Source organism: Ixodes scapularis, unplaced genomic scaffold, assembly GCF_016920785.2.
Source record: "Ixodes scapularis isolate PalLabHiFi unplaced genomic scaffold, ASM1692078v2 ptg001226l_1__unscaffolded, whole genome shotgun sequence".
Taxonomy (NCBI): Eukaryota; Metazoa; Arthropoda; class Arachnida; order Ixodida; family Ixodidae; genus Ixodes; species Ixodes scapularis.
This window is the reverse complement of record NW_024610121.1, coordinates 100,308-115,061: the sequence shown is the minus strand read 5'-3', so window position 1 is coordinate 115,061 and position 14,754 is coordinate 100,308. Positions and strand designations below refer to the sequence as shown.

Genomic DNA, 14,754 nt, shown 5'->3' with positions numbered 1-14,754 from the left:
TGCACGTCAAAAGATCCCCAGGTGGTCCAAATTAATCCTCAGTCCTCCGCTGGGGCGTGCCAGATGCCCGTCGTTGTTTTGGCACGTAAAACCCCCGAATTTGACTTTTTTTGTCTACGTGCAGTCTAGTGAAATGAAACATATGTACCGAACGTAACATATATTTTGTTTTAGGTCACGCAGTTAATGCAATTAAGCACAAGTATGAAATGGAACATTGTAAGGGTTCTGCGAAAGACGGCTGGTTTCTCGATCAGCCGGGCGACGGCGGCGTGTATGATGCTCCCTCCCCGGTCGTTTTGTGTAGTTTTATTTTTCTAACGGGAGACCGCGTGGGCCTTTCTGCCGACGCGGCCCCCCCTGGAGAGCGTCTTCCTGTGTCTCCCCCATCGGGATGACCCCTCGGGAAGAGATGTTTTTTTTTTTATTTTGAATCTGGAGGCTTGCGCATTCTACGGGGCTTCTTGGGTTTCAACCTGGGGGTTCCGGAGAGGTGCCGCTATGTCTGCAACGCGATGCACGGACGAAGTTACGGAGCTGTCGGCTGTAGTCCGTCGGCAAGTTAACGAATCTGTATCGACGCCCTTGCCAACTGTTGGACGGTGGATATCACGTGGCTCCAGCAAAGCTTTGAAATGATTGGTTGATCCTCGCCCGAGAGTGAGGGGGTCAGCGTCTTCAAAAGTCCGTGACGGGGGAGAGAGAAGCCCCTTTTCTGGCTTGGACTTGTACTAATTTGGAGGACGGCGATTCCCTTTTCTTTGTATATACTGTGTACAATAGCTCGTCACGTCTAAATAAACAGTTTAGGCGAAGTCCTCCCGCATCTGTCGCACTCTTCTGATCACCCACCGAACAAGGCTCATCAAACGATTGGCCCCGCAAGACAACGCCGGGCAGTCATCATCTATTCAACCAAGGGACGAACCTTTACTGGCGCAGCTCGACAGCGATGAGCGAGCCTCGGTGACGATCAGAGGATCAAGAAGGCGACAGAGGTGGTCCAGCTGAAGCTTCCTGGCTGGCCAGGTGCTTGAACGGAGCGACCGACGGAATCCGCCGACAAGCAGCGCTGAGCGTCAGGGAGCGGTACTGCCGGAGCGGACTGGCCGGTGGAAAGCGGCGCATGCGGCACATCGACGGAGAGAAAACCACCTGGGTCATCGGACAGCAACGCTGAACGACCGGTGGCTGAAACCAGGGACCTCAAGGGTCAGGAGTTCCGACGCCGAGGCCAAGGACAACTACTGAGGACGCAATATCCGGGCTCTGGGCGTCAAACTGCAGCAACGTTTGCGCCGGGTGAGTGAGATTTCTTGCGTCGGGTCGAGGTTGGCATGGCTGGTAGTTGGCGGGACTTATGGTTTTGACGCGTCAGATGCTGGCCGACATGGAGAACGGGTTAAATGGAGAGAACTCGAAGGGGACGGGAGCTTCTGGTCAGGGGCAGGAGGCGCCACAGGGTGTGACAGAAAAGGAATCGGAGGCGGTCAAAATTCGAAGGCTCGAACTAGAATTTGAGTTGCGGAAAGCGCAACTTCAGATTGAGTCCGAAGAGCAAATCGCGTTACGCATGGCACAGCTAGGAAAGGAAAGTGGTCGACCTTCGTCCTCTGGGTCGGAAACAGACGACCAACGGCACGCAGGCTTAGACCCGGTTGCGCAATGCGCAAAAGTTTTGAAAGGGTACATACAGCCTGCCATGTGACGCGGACGTTCCTCTATGGTTTGATGAGGTGGAAAAATTGTTTACCACGTACCAGGTGCCGAATAGTGGTCGAGTACATTTGATTATGCCGGTGCTAACGGAGCGTGTCCGCTACCTGCTGCGCAGTCTAGGGCAAGACGATTGTTTAGATTACGAGTCGGTAAAACGGGCGGTGCTGAGCGAACTGAAACTCACGCCAGCTGAGTACCTAGACAGGTTCGACAGTGCAGCCAAAAGAAAAGATGAAACATGGGCTCAGTTCGCCTCCCGTGTCTGAACCTACTTCACATATTACCTTCAGGTGAGAGGTGCGGACACGCAGGAGACAGTAACGGAGCTCATGGTTGCTGATCGGATTAAGACGAGCCTTAGTACCGATGGTCTGGAGTATGTTCGCCTTCGCGAGGGAGAGACTTGGTTAAAACCGGTCGAGGTGGTGAGGGTGTTACAGACTTATGAGCAGGCAAAAGGGAAAGGGAGCGCCACAAAACAGGTGTACGTTCCAACAGAACAGTCAGGGACGGGGCGCTCGCCAGGGTTCAAAGGTCCCGTGAACTCGGGTCGAGCAGCTGTAAGGTGTCATGTATGTCATGAGCAGGGACACATTGCCAAGCACTGCCCTCGCGCTTCGGGTAGTGAGGTGCCTCAGGGGCTGGCAAATGTTCCTGAACCGAAAGGGCAGACAGACAGAGTGTTAACCGCTCGGGTTGAGGTGAGGCGGTCGATTTCGGAGACGGGCCGCTCGAAGCTACAATTGGTTCAACTGGAGTGCGGCGACGTACACACCCAAGCAGTGCTCGACACGGGTACCGAAATGACGGTAGTACGGGAGAGCCTGCTACCTCAAGCTTTGAGGGAACCGTCGGGCACAGTGAAGCTAGTGTCCGCTTTTGGCCACGCCATTGATGCCAATCTTGCAACACTTCCAATAAGGTTGAGCTGTCCAGGGGCTGTAGAAAATTCAACTAAAGCCGACTTAGTGTGCGCGCTCACCAATCAGCTGGTGGAAGGGGTGAACTGTTTGCTTGGCTGGGAAGATTGGGAACTGTTGAAAGCTAGGAGCGGCAAGGTCCAGGTACAACCGGGAGGTACAGCGGCCTATCCTTGTGAAGTTGAAGAACAGAACGTCGGAAGAAATGAAGACAGCGAAGCACTGACTTGTGGGGTTGGCTAGGTAGGCCTCGGCCCTTCAGCGTTACAATGTAACAGTCCAGCATGGGAAGGGAACTAGTAACGGAAATACTGACGCGTAGTGTGGGCTCAACAATTTATGTTGGGAGTCGACTGAGTGATCATGCCATGCCGCCTCGGTTAGACGTGAATGTTCCCGCTCACCCGTGCCGCAGGGCGCTGTGGGGCTGTGAAGTGAATTGGCGAGTCGAACTTGAGGACCCAAAAGGACGTTCTTCTCGTTGCTGTTGCGAATACGTTCAATGCTAATGTAACGCTGTTTTTCTCTTTGTGTATGTTGTATTTCAGCCTTTGAAATGTCACGCACGCGTTTTGGCCCCTTTTTATGTTTGCACTGGGGCACTCCGGTCTGTTAAAGTAGAATTTGTTGTTTTAAGGGGTATTCACACGAGGGAGAAATCCCGGGGATTTCTCCCCGGCACGCGCATCCCACGACGAAAACGTCAGGCTTTGCGATGTGCAAAAGCCTCGCGTTTTCGTCTCGTGATGCTCGCGTGCCAGGGAGAAATCCCCGGGATTTCTCCCTCGTGTGAATACCCCTTTAAGGCCTGTTCACACATGCAGCGGAGCGCCACAGGCACAGCGCTGATCTCGCGCTAGGATCGTGCTGACAGAAGCGTTCACCAGCTTTGTATCGCACCGAGAAAACTGTTGCTCACGGCAGACGATAAGTAGCTGACGGCACGTGAGCAGCGCTACATCAGCGCTTCGCTGCATGTGAGAACCGGCCTTTAATGTGCTTTGTTTTTTCAGCTTACGTTTATGTTTGCACGCTTTGAGTCGGTTCTGAAGAACTTCACGTTAGTGTTATCTAGTTTTATTTCTTTTGCGTGTGTTTAGATTAACTGTTTAGCAGGTCCAAGGAGGACCAGATACAGTCTTGGAGGGAAGGTGTAAGGGTTCTGGGAAAGACGGCTGGTTTCTCGATCGGCCGGGCGACGGTCGTCTTGTCCGGCGGCGTGTATGATGCTCCCTCCACGGTCGTTTTGTGTAGTTTTATTTTTCTAACGGGAGACCGCGTGGGCCTTTCTGCCGACGCGGCCCCCCCTGGAGAGCGTCTTCCTGTGTCTCCCCCATCGGGATGACCCCTCGGGAAGAGATGTTTTTTTTTTTATTTTGAATCTGGAGGCTTGCGCATTCTACGGGGCTTCTTGGGTTTCAACCTGGGGGTTCCGGAGAGGCGCCGCTATGTCTGCAACGGGATGCACGGACGAAGTTACGGAGCTGTCGGCTGTAGTCCGTCGGCAAGTTAACAAATCTGTATCGACGCCCTTGCCAACTATTGGACGGTGGATATCACGTGGCTCCAGCAAAGCTTTGAAATGATTGGTTGATCCTCGCCCGAGAGTGAGGGGGTCAGCGTCTTCAAAAGTCCGTGACGGGGGAGAGAGAAGCCCCCTTTCTGGCTTGGACTTGGACTAATTTGGAGGACGGCGATTCCCTTTGCTTTGTATATACTGTGTACAATAGCTCGTAACGTCTAAATAAACAGTTTAGACGAAGTCCTCCCGCATCTGTCGCACTCTTCTGATCACCCACCGAACAAGGCTCATCAAACGATTGGCCCCGCAAGACACCGCCGGGCAGTCATCATCTATTCAACCAAGGGACGAACCTTTACTAACATGTTTATTTGTTTCTCATAAATCCCCGCATCGCCGTGGGCATATTGGACATACGAGGTGTTTCACTAGATGGCGGCGCGAGTGACGACATGTAAGTCTCGGACGTACACCAGCCGGCGATATGAAGGTGAACGCCGGACCGTCGAGCGCTCAGTGCTATCTGCGCCATGACGCAGCTGCTGTAGCGACTTGCTTTCTTATTGTTGCGCTTCGCCGAGATTAAGCGCTTGGATCGAGCGCTGTTCTCAGATTTACTGCTACTCCCTGCAGAAAGCGCGAGGATTGGGGAAGGAGCATTTCAGACGTTATCGGTAGGCAATGTGATGTAGTAGTTATTCTTGCGATATCTGCTAAACCGGAATGCTGCGGAACAAATCAAAAGGTAACTTATACTTTCCGCATTTTAAAAATAACACAATATTGCTTCATTTGTGTGATGTGTCAGCAACCGCGTCGCAGTTGCTAGGCTGTTATATTATCCACGCCCACAAAAAAGAGATGCCTAAATCGAAACCGACTTCCACGCTTTCTGCAAGGAGTAGCAGCAGATCTGAAAACAGCGCTCGATCTGGGCGTTTAATCCGGCGAAGCGCGCGATAAGAAAGCGAACCGTCACGGCAGCCGCTTCATGGCGCTGACAGCACGGACCGGTCGATGGTCCGGCGTTCAATTTCATATCGCCAGCGGGTGTACTATGATTATCTTGTTGGGTGCATATCTCTTGAACAGATGGAGATATCTTGATGATTTCTTTTACTATCAAGTTAGTCTTGATAGGGTATATCTATATTCGACATTTCAGTGTTGTGCATAGAATAGAAATGGAGACAAAGGCCGCAACGTCCAATTTTAGCCTCCAGTTTAAAATTTTGAGCGAAATTAGTAACATGGTATTGTCGCAAGTTATATGTTAGCACCTATAGTGGAGTGTATGTCTATTCAACTTTGAAATTATCCCAGAAACAAGTCAATCGAACAGCACCTTTGTGTGCTGCAGTCAATCAAAGTGTACTAAGCGCGTACTCGGACAGCTCATCGAAAGTGTTATTTCACCATATGCCTGCGTGGAAAGAGAGTGATTGGCCGTTTTTTAAACGAGTGAGGCGTCGAATGAAACACAGTAACTATATATCGACATGATAACCACACACAGAGGAGTAGGCTGTTATAGTCCGGTATGCTTTCGTTCCAAAATGTTTCCGTATCTACATCGTTCGAGGGAGACACTGTCACATCAAAACCCCTCACATCGTAAGATTGTGGTGAGTCAAGAAGAGTCGTGCGTGACATTGGCAACCCTCCAACCCACGACCGGCATTATGGGGGCGACCTGCTCACTCCGCGTGTCCTTATATAGGAGCGCGCGGGCCAAGAAATATCAAGTGAACGGCTTGGAGAGACCAGTCTTGTACACGTTACTAAAAAAAAGTAATCGATTACAATTACTATTACTCTTGGCTAAAAAGTATTCGATTAGATTACTTGATTACTCGACGGCAAAAGTAATTGGACATTACTTAAAGAAGTAATCGTTACTTTTCCGATTACTTTATTGTGTGAAGACACATCTTTAGCGCTCATAACAATGACCTACTTCCAACCTATATTTCACATTTGCACAAGTACTGAAGAAGAAAAACTGGCTCCCTCTTCGTGATCGTTGCACCTTCACAATGCGGACACAAGCAGAGAATTCGTTTGAAGACGTTTAATGATTTGGGCGTTCGCCAGTGTGTGTGTGTGGGCGGGGAGGGGGGGGGGGGGCAGAAGCGGAGGGGGTTCTAGATTTTGTTAAGCTTGAGCAAGGGTTGTCGCTCAAAGTTTGCGTCGCTCATTTTATTATTCACATGTGGATGAGCTCGCATGTTATACAAAAGAGCAGCAGCTCCAGGATTTGAAACGGATCATGTCTAGTATCCATTAGCGGAAGAGATCGCCCCGACCACTTCTCAACTCGAAACATTGCTTGTCACAAAGACCACGTAGGGGAAATGGGGAAATATTTCAACTGCCTTTGTTATATTTCGCATCCGCTGTAGGCATTCTTCGGTTCTGGTTCTCCTACGTGCTGCGAGTAGGTACCCTAACCAGGATTTTTTTATTTTTTTTTTATTTCTGTGTGTGTGCGTGCGTGAGGGGGCTAGTTTGAACGAAGCACTCACAAAGCTATATTCTGCTTCCTCAAACTTCGCCCTGAATGGCATTTGTCACACACTGTAGCTTCCCACTCCCAGTCCTAGCTCGAAAAAAAAACGAAAACGGACATTCCACAGAAACTGTACATAGAAAGAGATTGACCTCGTTTTCTACGGCTCCGCAAAAATCTTTCTTTTTTCCGTTCGAAAAAAAATAATTATTTTTGTCATTTCATAAAAAAAAGGCGTGTGCCGGGGGAGGGGGGGGGGTCCCGTGGACAAATTGTAACCGTTACAAGTAATTTTATTACTTGAAAAAGTAATCAGATTACTCTTGTGATTACTGCCTAATAAAAGTAATCAACTGATTACAAAATTACTCCAAAAAGTAATCGATTACAAGTAATTTGATTACTTGTAATGCGTACGGTACAAATCTGGGAGAGACCCAGTGTTCTGCTTGGCGTCGCCCTAGATCACCACCAAACGCGCAGCGGCCGCCATGAAAGGCAATGGGAGCGTGTTGAAATAACGTTGGTTTCGGATGTTTTCTGTCGCATTTAATAGGCAGGCGCTATGCTAGCACATAGTGTGTATAAAATAGGGTAAAATGAGTCACTATATCATGGTTTTCTCGAGCAAAATAGTTACTATTGTGAGCCAAGCATCTATAGGGTGTACGAGTGTACAGGATGGTGCATCCAGTCCGCCTGCTGGAGCCCACTCCTGTGATCGGAATAAAATATCGAGTTAGATGCTCCGCAGGTGGGCCGTGACGCTTTTGGTGAATGTTCAAAGTGAGGCACTGTCGATTGGTGGTGAACTGGTGACTGTCTGGGGGGACCTCTGAAGTTGCACTGCACGGGGTGCGGAGGGGTTCTAGTGGCGAAGCGTACGGGTAAAAAGGGGCTGCAGTCCACCAGAGCGAGTACGCCACAGGGAGGCAAAAGGAAGCGAGGAGTCCGGTAGCACAAAAGTGGCTAGGAGCCGCGTGGTCGCTACTTAATGACGATGTTGAAGTGGGTCCCTGCCGACTGAACGGAGGAGGTACAGTGCTCGATAGGATGGTGTTTGGGGGCCAAGTTGGCGCCATAATAAGGTAGGAAGCGCGACCTTGCACCGAATCAAGGGATGCAACAAGTTGCCTTGTTGCCGAACCCTATACCGAGCAGCAAAACTCCAGGATGGGCAACACCAGTGCTGTAAACAGCAATGTCGGCACATCGGGACTGGCTCTTTTTGTGGACCGAATAGCGAAGCCAAGAAGTCACCTTTCCCGGACACGACGTTTTGGACGTAGCGATGGAAATCGAAATGCTGGTCGATGATGACAGTTAGGAGGTGGATATGCGTTGTTCTTGGGATCTCCACTCGGTTCAGGAAAAGTGTTGGAGGGGTCGAAGGTTGGCGCGAGGCAGTGATGTGCGTGGTAGCGCGTTTGGCTTAAGTTTAGGGGAAGTTTGTTGTCTTTTGACCAAAGAAGAATGCGATCTAGATCAGCTTGTAGCTTCCTACCAAACGTACAATCGCAATAACGACGAGAAAAGTCGTTAAAATACAGCCGATTATCGTCAAAACGTCGCCGGTCGGGAAGCGGACACATAGATACACATGCGAAAGCGTCTGCTAGTATGGTGAGCTACGGCGCCAGTAAACGCCGTGGCGGTTCAGCGAACTAGAGAAAGTACAGAGCGCGACACTGTTAGCGCGAACAAGCGATTGCCGGTTTTTCCAGTTTTTCTCTGTGAAAACAAAGGATGTCATTAAAGTTATCACTGCTACGGAAAGAGCTCATTTAGTTCTATAACGTAAGTGATAACATTTCGTGCTCGCTAATACCATTTACAAGTAAAATACGAAAATGCGCCGACGTCGTGTTCGCGCTAACAATGTCGCGATGTGTACAAAACATGCAAAAGCAAATGCGGCGCGCTCGCTCTGCCTCGGGTGACCTGGGGCCCTAATCTGGACACTTGGCGAGAAAGACGGCGAGAAATCTGGCGGCTGTGATTGGCCGACGCCGCACTTGACCTTGGCGCCGGCCAATCATAGCCGTCAGATTTTTCGCCCTCTTTCTCGCCAAATCTCCAGATTGGGGTCCCTGGTCGCTCTGATAAAGCCGGTCGTGCTCCAACGTATCTGTCGAGTAAAGCGCGCCGTAATTCTGATAGTTATTGGTCATGTGACATAATAATGATTCACGCAGTCATTCCTTTCCAAGCTCTTTTTCCGTGATCTTTCTCATCATTGAAGTGAAGTCAGTGCTGCAAGCTAATGGGGTCAAACAAGCCGCGAAAAAAGCGCAGCGTCGAGGCATTTGTTATCTTATTAAGGGGGATCGGTGGCCGAGTGGGCTGAAGCGCACACCCAGCTCGACGCACGTAGAGCGAAAGCTCGCGCCGCAGAACCCAGGGATCCTGGGTTCGAGCCCCCCACCCCTGCCCGTTTCGATCTGGATGAGCATCGTACCGGCGTGCGGTCACTACTGCGTGATGCACGTTAAAGACCCCAGGCTAGCGGCTGTACCGCACTGGCTAAATTTCTCATCTACAGCTGGGAGACTCGTCACCCCTGTGAGGCAGACAAAGTTCTAGGCTATATAAACGCACACACAACCCAATTCTTTTTTTTTTTTTTTTTGCAGATTGTTACGTGAAGCAGCCACTAAAAGTTAAAAGGTAGAGCGGCAGACAAGAGTCATCTAACGGGTGCCCCGCTGCCGTCGCGGCGCTCGTGCTGCTCAACCGCTGGTGCTGGCCAGAGCGCCGCGACGGCAGAAATCGCGCCGCTCTAGGGCCAAAACCGCCGCATGTGAAACACGTTTTAGTCAGTATTAGCGGCGAGATGTTTTAGTAGCGCCCTCCTATGGTTTCCTCTCGTGACGTCATTACCTTGCGAACAGCAAGGTCGATGGTGTTTATAATTAGCATTGTGGAAGCCTGAAATCATTGAGCTCCGAAACCAATACTACCAACAGCGTCAAAATTACAGTTCTTCCATTACTCTCATTTTCGTTGATGAGAAATCCTTTGCTCACGTCATAGTCAGCATTCGACCAATCGCGGAAGGCTGACCACAGCGACGCTTTCGATCGCGCACGTCGCCAATAGAAGAGGCTATTCTCAGACAAACCATGACGACAAAATATAAACAATTTTATCCAGAGATTTAAGGGCTGTTTATACTCCGACGTCGACGAACGTGACGTGCGCCGGCGTTCGTCGTCAACAACGACACGACGCGCTGCGCTGAAAGGGTTGCGGTCAACGCATTTATACTCCATCGCGGTCCAGCGCGCTCCGACGCGCACTTCGCGTTGCGCCTGCGCGTCGCCATGACAACCGCGACATAAGCAGATGGTTTATTTCCGTTTCCGTTTGCATTCTGTCCTGACTTGTTCAGACGGGAGGAACCATGGAGAGCCGATTCGCGATGTATTTAGATCAGCAAAAAAAGAAAAAAATTGCAGCGGTGCTTTTATGGTGCCGCATACGGCGCCAGAGAACACGCACGATGTACGTACGAGACATATTTGATAAGCGCACAGTGTTTGGAGAATTTTACCATCTAGTACAGGAGCTGCGCGAGTCCGACCCAGAATACCACTTCCAATATTTCAGGTAAGGCGACGGTCGATAGTCATGTCGCTTATCATAGTGAATCAATTCTGTCGTTTCCTTTTCTGCAGGATGACGAAGGCTTCATTCGACGAGCTGCTCGGACTCGTCCACAACCGTCTTCTACACTCGCCCACACATCGCTCTCCCATCTCGCCCGCTGAGCGGCTGGCCATCACACTGAGGTATGTACTACTAGGGTGCCTTCATGTGCACTTTGCTTAGGGTGATGACATTTTACCATTTTGTTTCGAACAGTTATTTTTTTGTTGTTTTTTTTTTTTTGTTCTGAAAGCGTTAAAGAGCGTGTCCCTGCACGCGCTGCTGGCGTGACTATGCTAAGGCGACATTTTGTTTCTTGCGATTTCTTTGTATTTTCCCTGTGAGCGCGTGCTGTCGGCATCGGGCACTACAAACGGTGGCATCTCCCAAAACAGAAGTACATTGAGGCACTCTATGTACTACATACTTGATATACACTTCATTTTCGCGGATGCTTGACTAATTAGGTTATGCTTCCAGGCGGTGTACTACCGCCGTACACACGCCCAACTCGTAATAAAATACCTCAGACCGGGAACTTATGCGCTCTCATCTACTCCGATATTTTAATTGAGAGGCCCAATCTTGACAGTGCGTTTCAAAATAAAGTTTGGGCTCTTAAATCGCCAGCAAAAATCAGGGACGCGACGTTTCAAGTAGAAACTTACCTCAAATGCTTCCTTTACTGGTTGGATGTACAGCACGCATTCAAATTTTAAGTCTGAACTCCTAGAACGAAAAAAAAAGCCTAAAATGGGAAAGTTTTCTTTTTAAGTTTTTCGTACTTTAAATAGAAACTTGAATTTGTAATATTTAAAGTGGACTAGTGAGGTATGTATTCGAGGTAAGTTTCAACTTGACAGGTTCAGTTGCTGATGTTTGACGGGCCATTAGTATTACCTTGTAACTTTATTTTGAGACACTCATAAATAAGCGGATCAACGTATCATTGTAACACTTACTACATCAAACACATATTTTACTAAATAGAAAGGCTGACCCATTTGACAACATCGTCATTCATTTTTTTTTTTGCACTTTAAATTGAGACTGAAATTTTTAATGAGTAAATCAGCACAGTAAAACTCATATTCGAGATCGATTTCCACTTCATGCGCCAATCCCTTTATTTTTGCGGGCGGTTTTAGAGTAGAAACTATTTCAAAACACCGTAGAGCGTCAGTCCAACACATTTAGTACATATTTACATATTGCGTGTATAGCAATATAAGTCTGACACTCTCGTAGGTCCTTCTTAGTCACAAACAGTGCAAATGACTGACTAAACAGTTGCTCTGAGTTAGGTACTAAGCCTCACAATTTTGTTTTTTACATTTCTAGGTTCCTTGCATCACCAGGATCTCTGGGCCATGTGGCCATAAGTTACCGGATGCATAAAGCAACATTATCGGGGATCCTCCAGGAAACGCTGCCAGCCATCTGGGACTGCCTCTCCCCGTTAGTGCTGCAGCCACCCACATCACAACAGTGGGAAGAGATTTGGAGGGAGTTCTGCGTCAAGTGGAACTTTCCTAACGCCATTGGATCAATAGATGGCAAGCACTTTGCGATCAGGTGCCCACCAAACTCTGGCTCAATATTTCACAACTACAAGAAATTCTACTCGATGGTGCTGCTCGCTGTTGTTGACGCACTACAGGTTTCGACTCGTGGACATTGGGGCTGCCGGACACCAGTCCGATGGCGGTGTGTTGAGAGAGTCTAACCTCGGAAAGGCGTTAGCTGCCAACACCCTCCAGATCCCTGTAATCGCAGAGCCTGCACCACCTCTGTGCCTCCTGGGGGATGAAGCCTTCCCGTTGAAAACGTACCTCATGCGCCCTTTCCCCGGAAGAGGCTTGGACTACCAAAAAAAGGTCTTCAACTACAGGCTCTCCCGGGGCAGGCGTACAGTAGAAGACGCCTTCGGAATACTTGTGTCTCGCTGGCGGGCGTTTCTGGCTCCCATGCATGGCACTGTTGAGCACTGTGAAAATATGATAAAAGCTGGAGTCTGCCTCCACAACTTCCTGACACGGGATGAAGCCTACCGCCCTCCTGTATATGCTGACAGTGAAAGGAGGGGTGCCCGTGTGGATGGTCAGTGGCGAGCTGGCATTTTGAATGTTGGTGTAAACAGGAGCCTAGGTGGCAACAGCAGCCCAGCAGCAATCAGCATCAGGGACCAGCTGGCAGACCACTTCATCTCCCCTAGGGGAGCCATCCCGTGGCAACACGACATAGTGACGAGGGAGTAGACGACGACACAAGGTTGTTATCAATGCTGTTCAACTTTTTTCTTTCCTTGCAAATAAATTGTATATATTTTCTCTGCTCTGCTTGCTTAAAGGGCAGCTCCGCCGTCAATTTGAGCGTTTTTATCGAAACATATTTTCGGAAAGGGTACTAAATATTTAGCCTATAGCAGCGGTTAAATCATTAAAAAACTGTTTACATAATTTATAATCATTAAAATACGCTGAAACCGAAACTAACTTGCCAATCGACTGGTCCGCCATTTTGATGTGACGTCACATATGGTATAAACACTCGCACGTGTGCAGTTTGAGCCTGGCCAGCCTGGCAGCAGGTCACTGTTTTGTGTTCGTGCCGCGGATGAAAATGGACTCATCAAGCTCGTCTGAATCGAGCAACGATGAGGATATGCGGCTAGATTTTGAGGACAATGACGATAACCCGTTTTCATACGATGCGCCGGTATCGCCTCCGAAGGAAACGCCAGCGGCGGCTGCATTCGTGATCCGCCGCCATGTGGACCCAGATGCCGCTTCCGAAGCGGAATGGTAAGGCAGTTTTTGTTGCTAGCACGCCAAGAAAAACTGATCGACGTTATATTTTTTAATTGGAGGCACTTTTTGTTATATCTTGGGGTCTGACAATAGACGGTTTTAGTAGACCGTGTTTTCAAGCGACGCTTCCGTAGCGCGAGATCGCGCCGCCACTTCCAAGCATGCTCTAGCGCGCGCCCGGAGGGGTAGCGGGCCTCTGATAACTATCTACTAAAACTCCCTATGGACAAAAGGCACGAGCGCGGGGACGGAAGATCGTTAGGGCCTCGTAACCTCAATTTTCATTCTCGCGCTGTAAAAGCGTCGTTTGAGACATCATTGGATTCGTCTTCTTCTAATTGCTGAGGGCAGACGTGTTTTCTTAGCGCTCCGCCGAAAGCGATTTCTGTATCCTGTTTGGGGGGTGCTAGCCCCCCAGGCACAACTCCAATCAACGAGGACAATGCCATGGACCACCAAGGGACCCCCCGTCCAGCGATTTTGAACCCCGCGGGGTCAATTTCGGCGAATTTGGAAATTAAGAACATGGATACCGTGGTAAGCCTAACCTCTGGCACCGGCGGTCTTCAGACCTCAACAAATGTGACGCAGCTGCCCACGCCAAGGGACCTCCCGTCCAGCTGCCCACACCAAGGGACCCCCCGTCCAGCGATTTTGAACCCCACGGTGTCAATTTCGGCGAATTTGGAAATTGAGAACATGGATACCGTGGTAAGCCTAACCTCTGGCACCGGCGGTCCTCAGACCTCAACAGATCTGACGCAGCTGCCCACGCCCAACGTCACGACCATCGATATCCAACTTGACACCGGACTTCTCATGCATTTAGGAATTGCCAAGGAAGACATCGGAAAGTTGATAACTGGACTTCTAGTCAATTACGCTCAAGGGACATTGAACCTAACCAGAAGCTCAAGTCCGCAGGGCGCCGCGAATGAGCAGGTGAGCTCTTGTTTTTTACACGAGTTTCCGACGCTGGAAGAATCTCAAAATTTGGAAAAGCCCTTTGCTAAGGGAAGCAAAGTTCAGCCTGACGGCACTGGTACTGTCATGATGGGAGGGAATGCCGGAGACGACATCGAGTACTTAGTCGCGAATAAGCGCAGGAGGAAACGTCCGAAGTGGACCAATGTAGAATCAGACGACATAACAGGTGCGGAAAACACGCAGGAGACTCAGGCGTCCGTGCAAACCGTCGTTCTCAAGCCCATCTGCAAAGAGAACGTTAAGAACTTTACAGCGAGGGAAATTAGGCGAGCCGTAGCAGAGGCGGGAATCGCAGAATCCGAAGACTACAAGATTCAAATTCAGCCCAGAGCTAATACTATCGCGCTCACCACCAGGGACGAAAAGATAACAGAAAAACTACTCCAGGTGACGGAAGTGAAGAAAGACAAAGATTCATACGCCCTGAAACCCTACAAGGCAATTGGACACAATCAAGTGCGCGGGGTTATCTACCTGCATGGAGAAAACAGCGCTGAAACCCCAGAAACACTCATTCCAGATCTGGTATGTCGAACCGCGAAGATCGTCTTCGCAAGACTCATGGGCAAAACTAGCAACGCGGTCGTCATCACGTTCGAGGGCACTAGGCTACCAAAGAACGTAATGTTCAGCAGAGAG

The 14,754-nt window shown here is 49.6% G+C and overlaps 2 pseudogenes; both read left to right on the top strand.

Moving 5' to 3' along the window:
• The first annotated feature begins 1,390 nt into the window (after positions 1-1,390).
• Positions 1,391-2,882, top strand: LOC121834495 (annotated as a pseudogene).
• A 7,209-nt stretch (positions 2,883-10,091) lies between these two features.
• On the top strand, positions 10,092-12,576 carry LOC121834494 (annotated as a pseudogene).
• Positions 12,577-14,754: the final 2,178 nt, after the last annotated feature.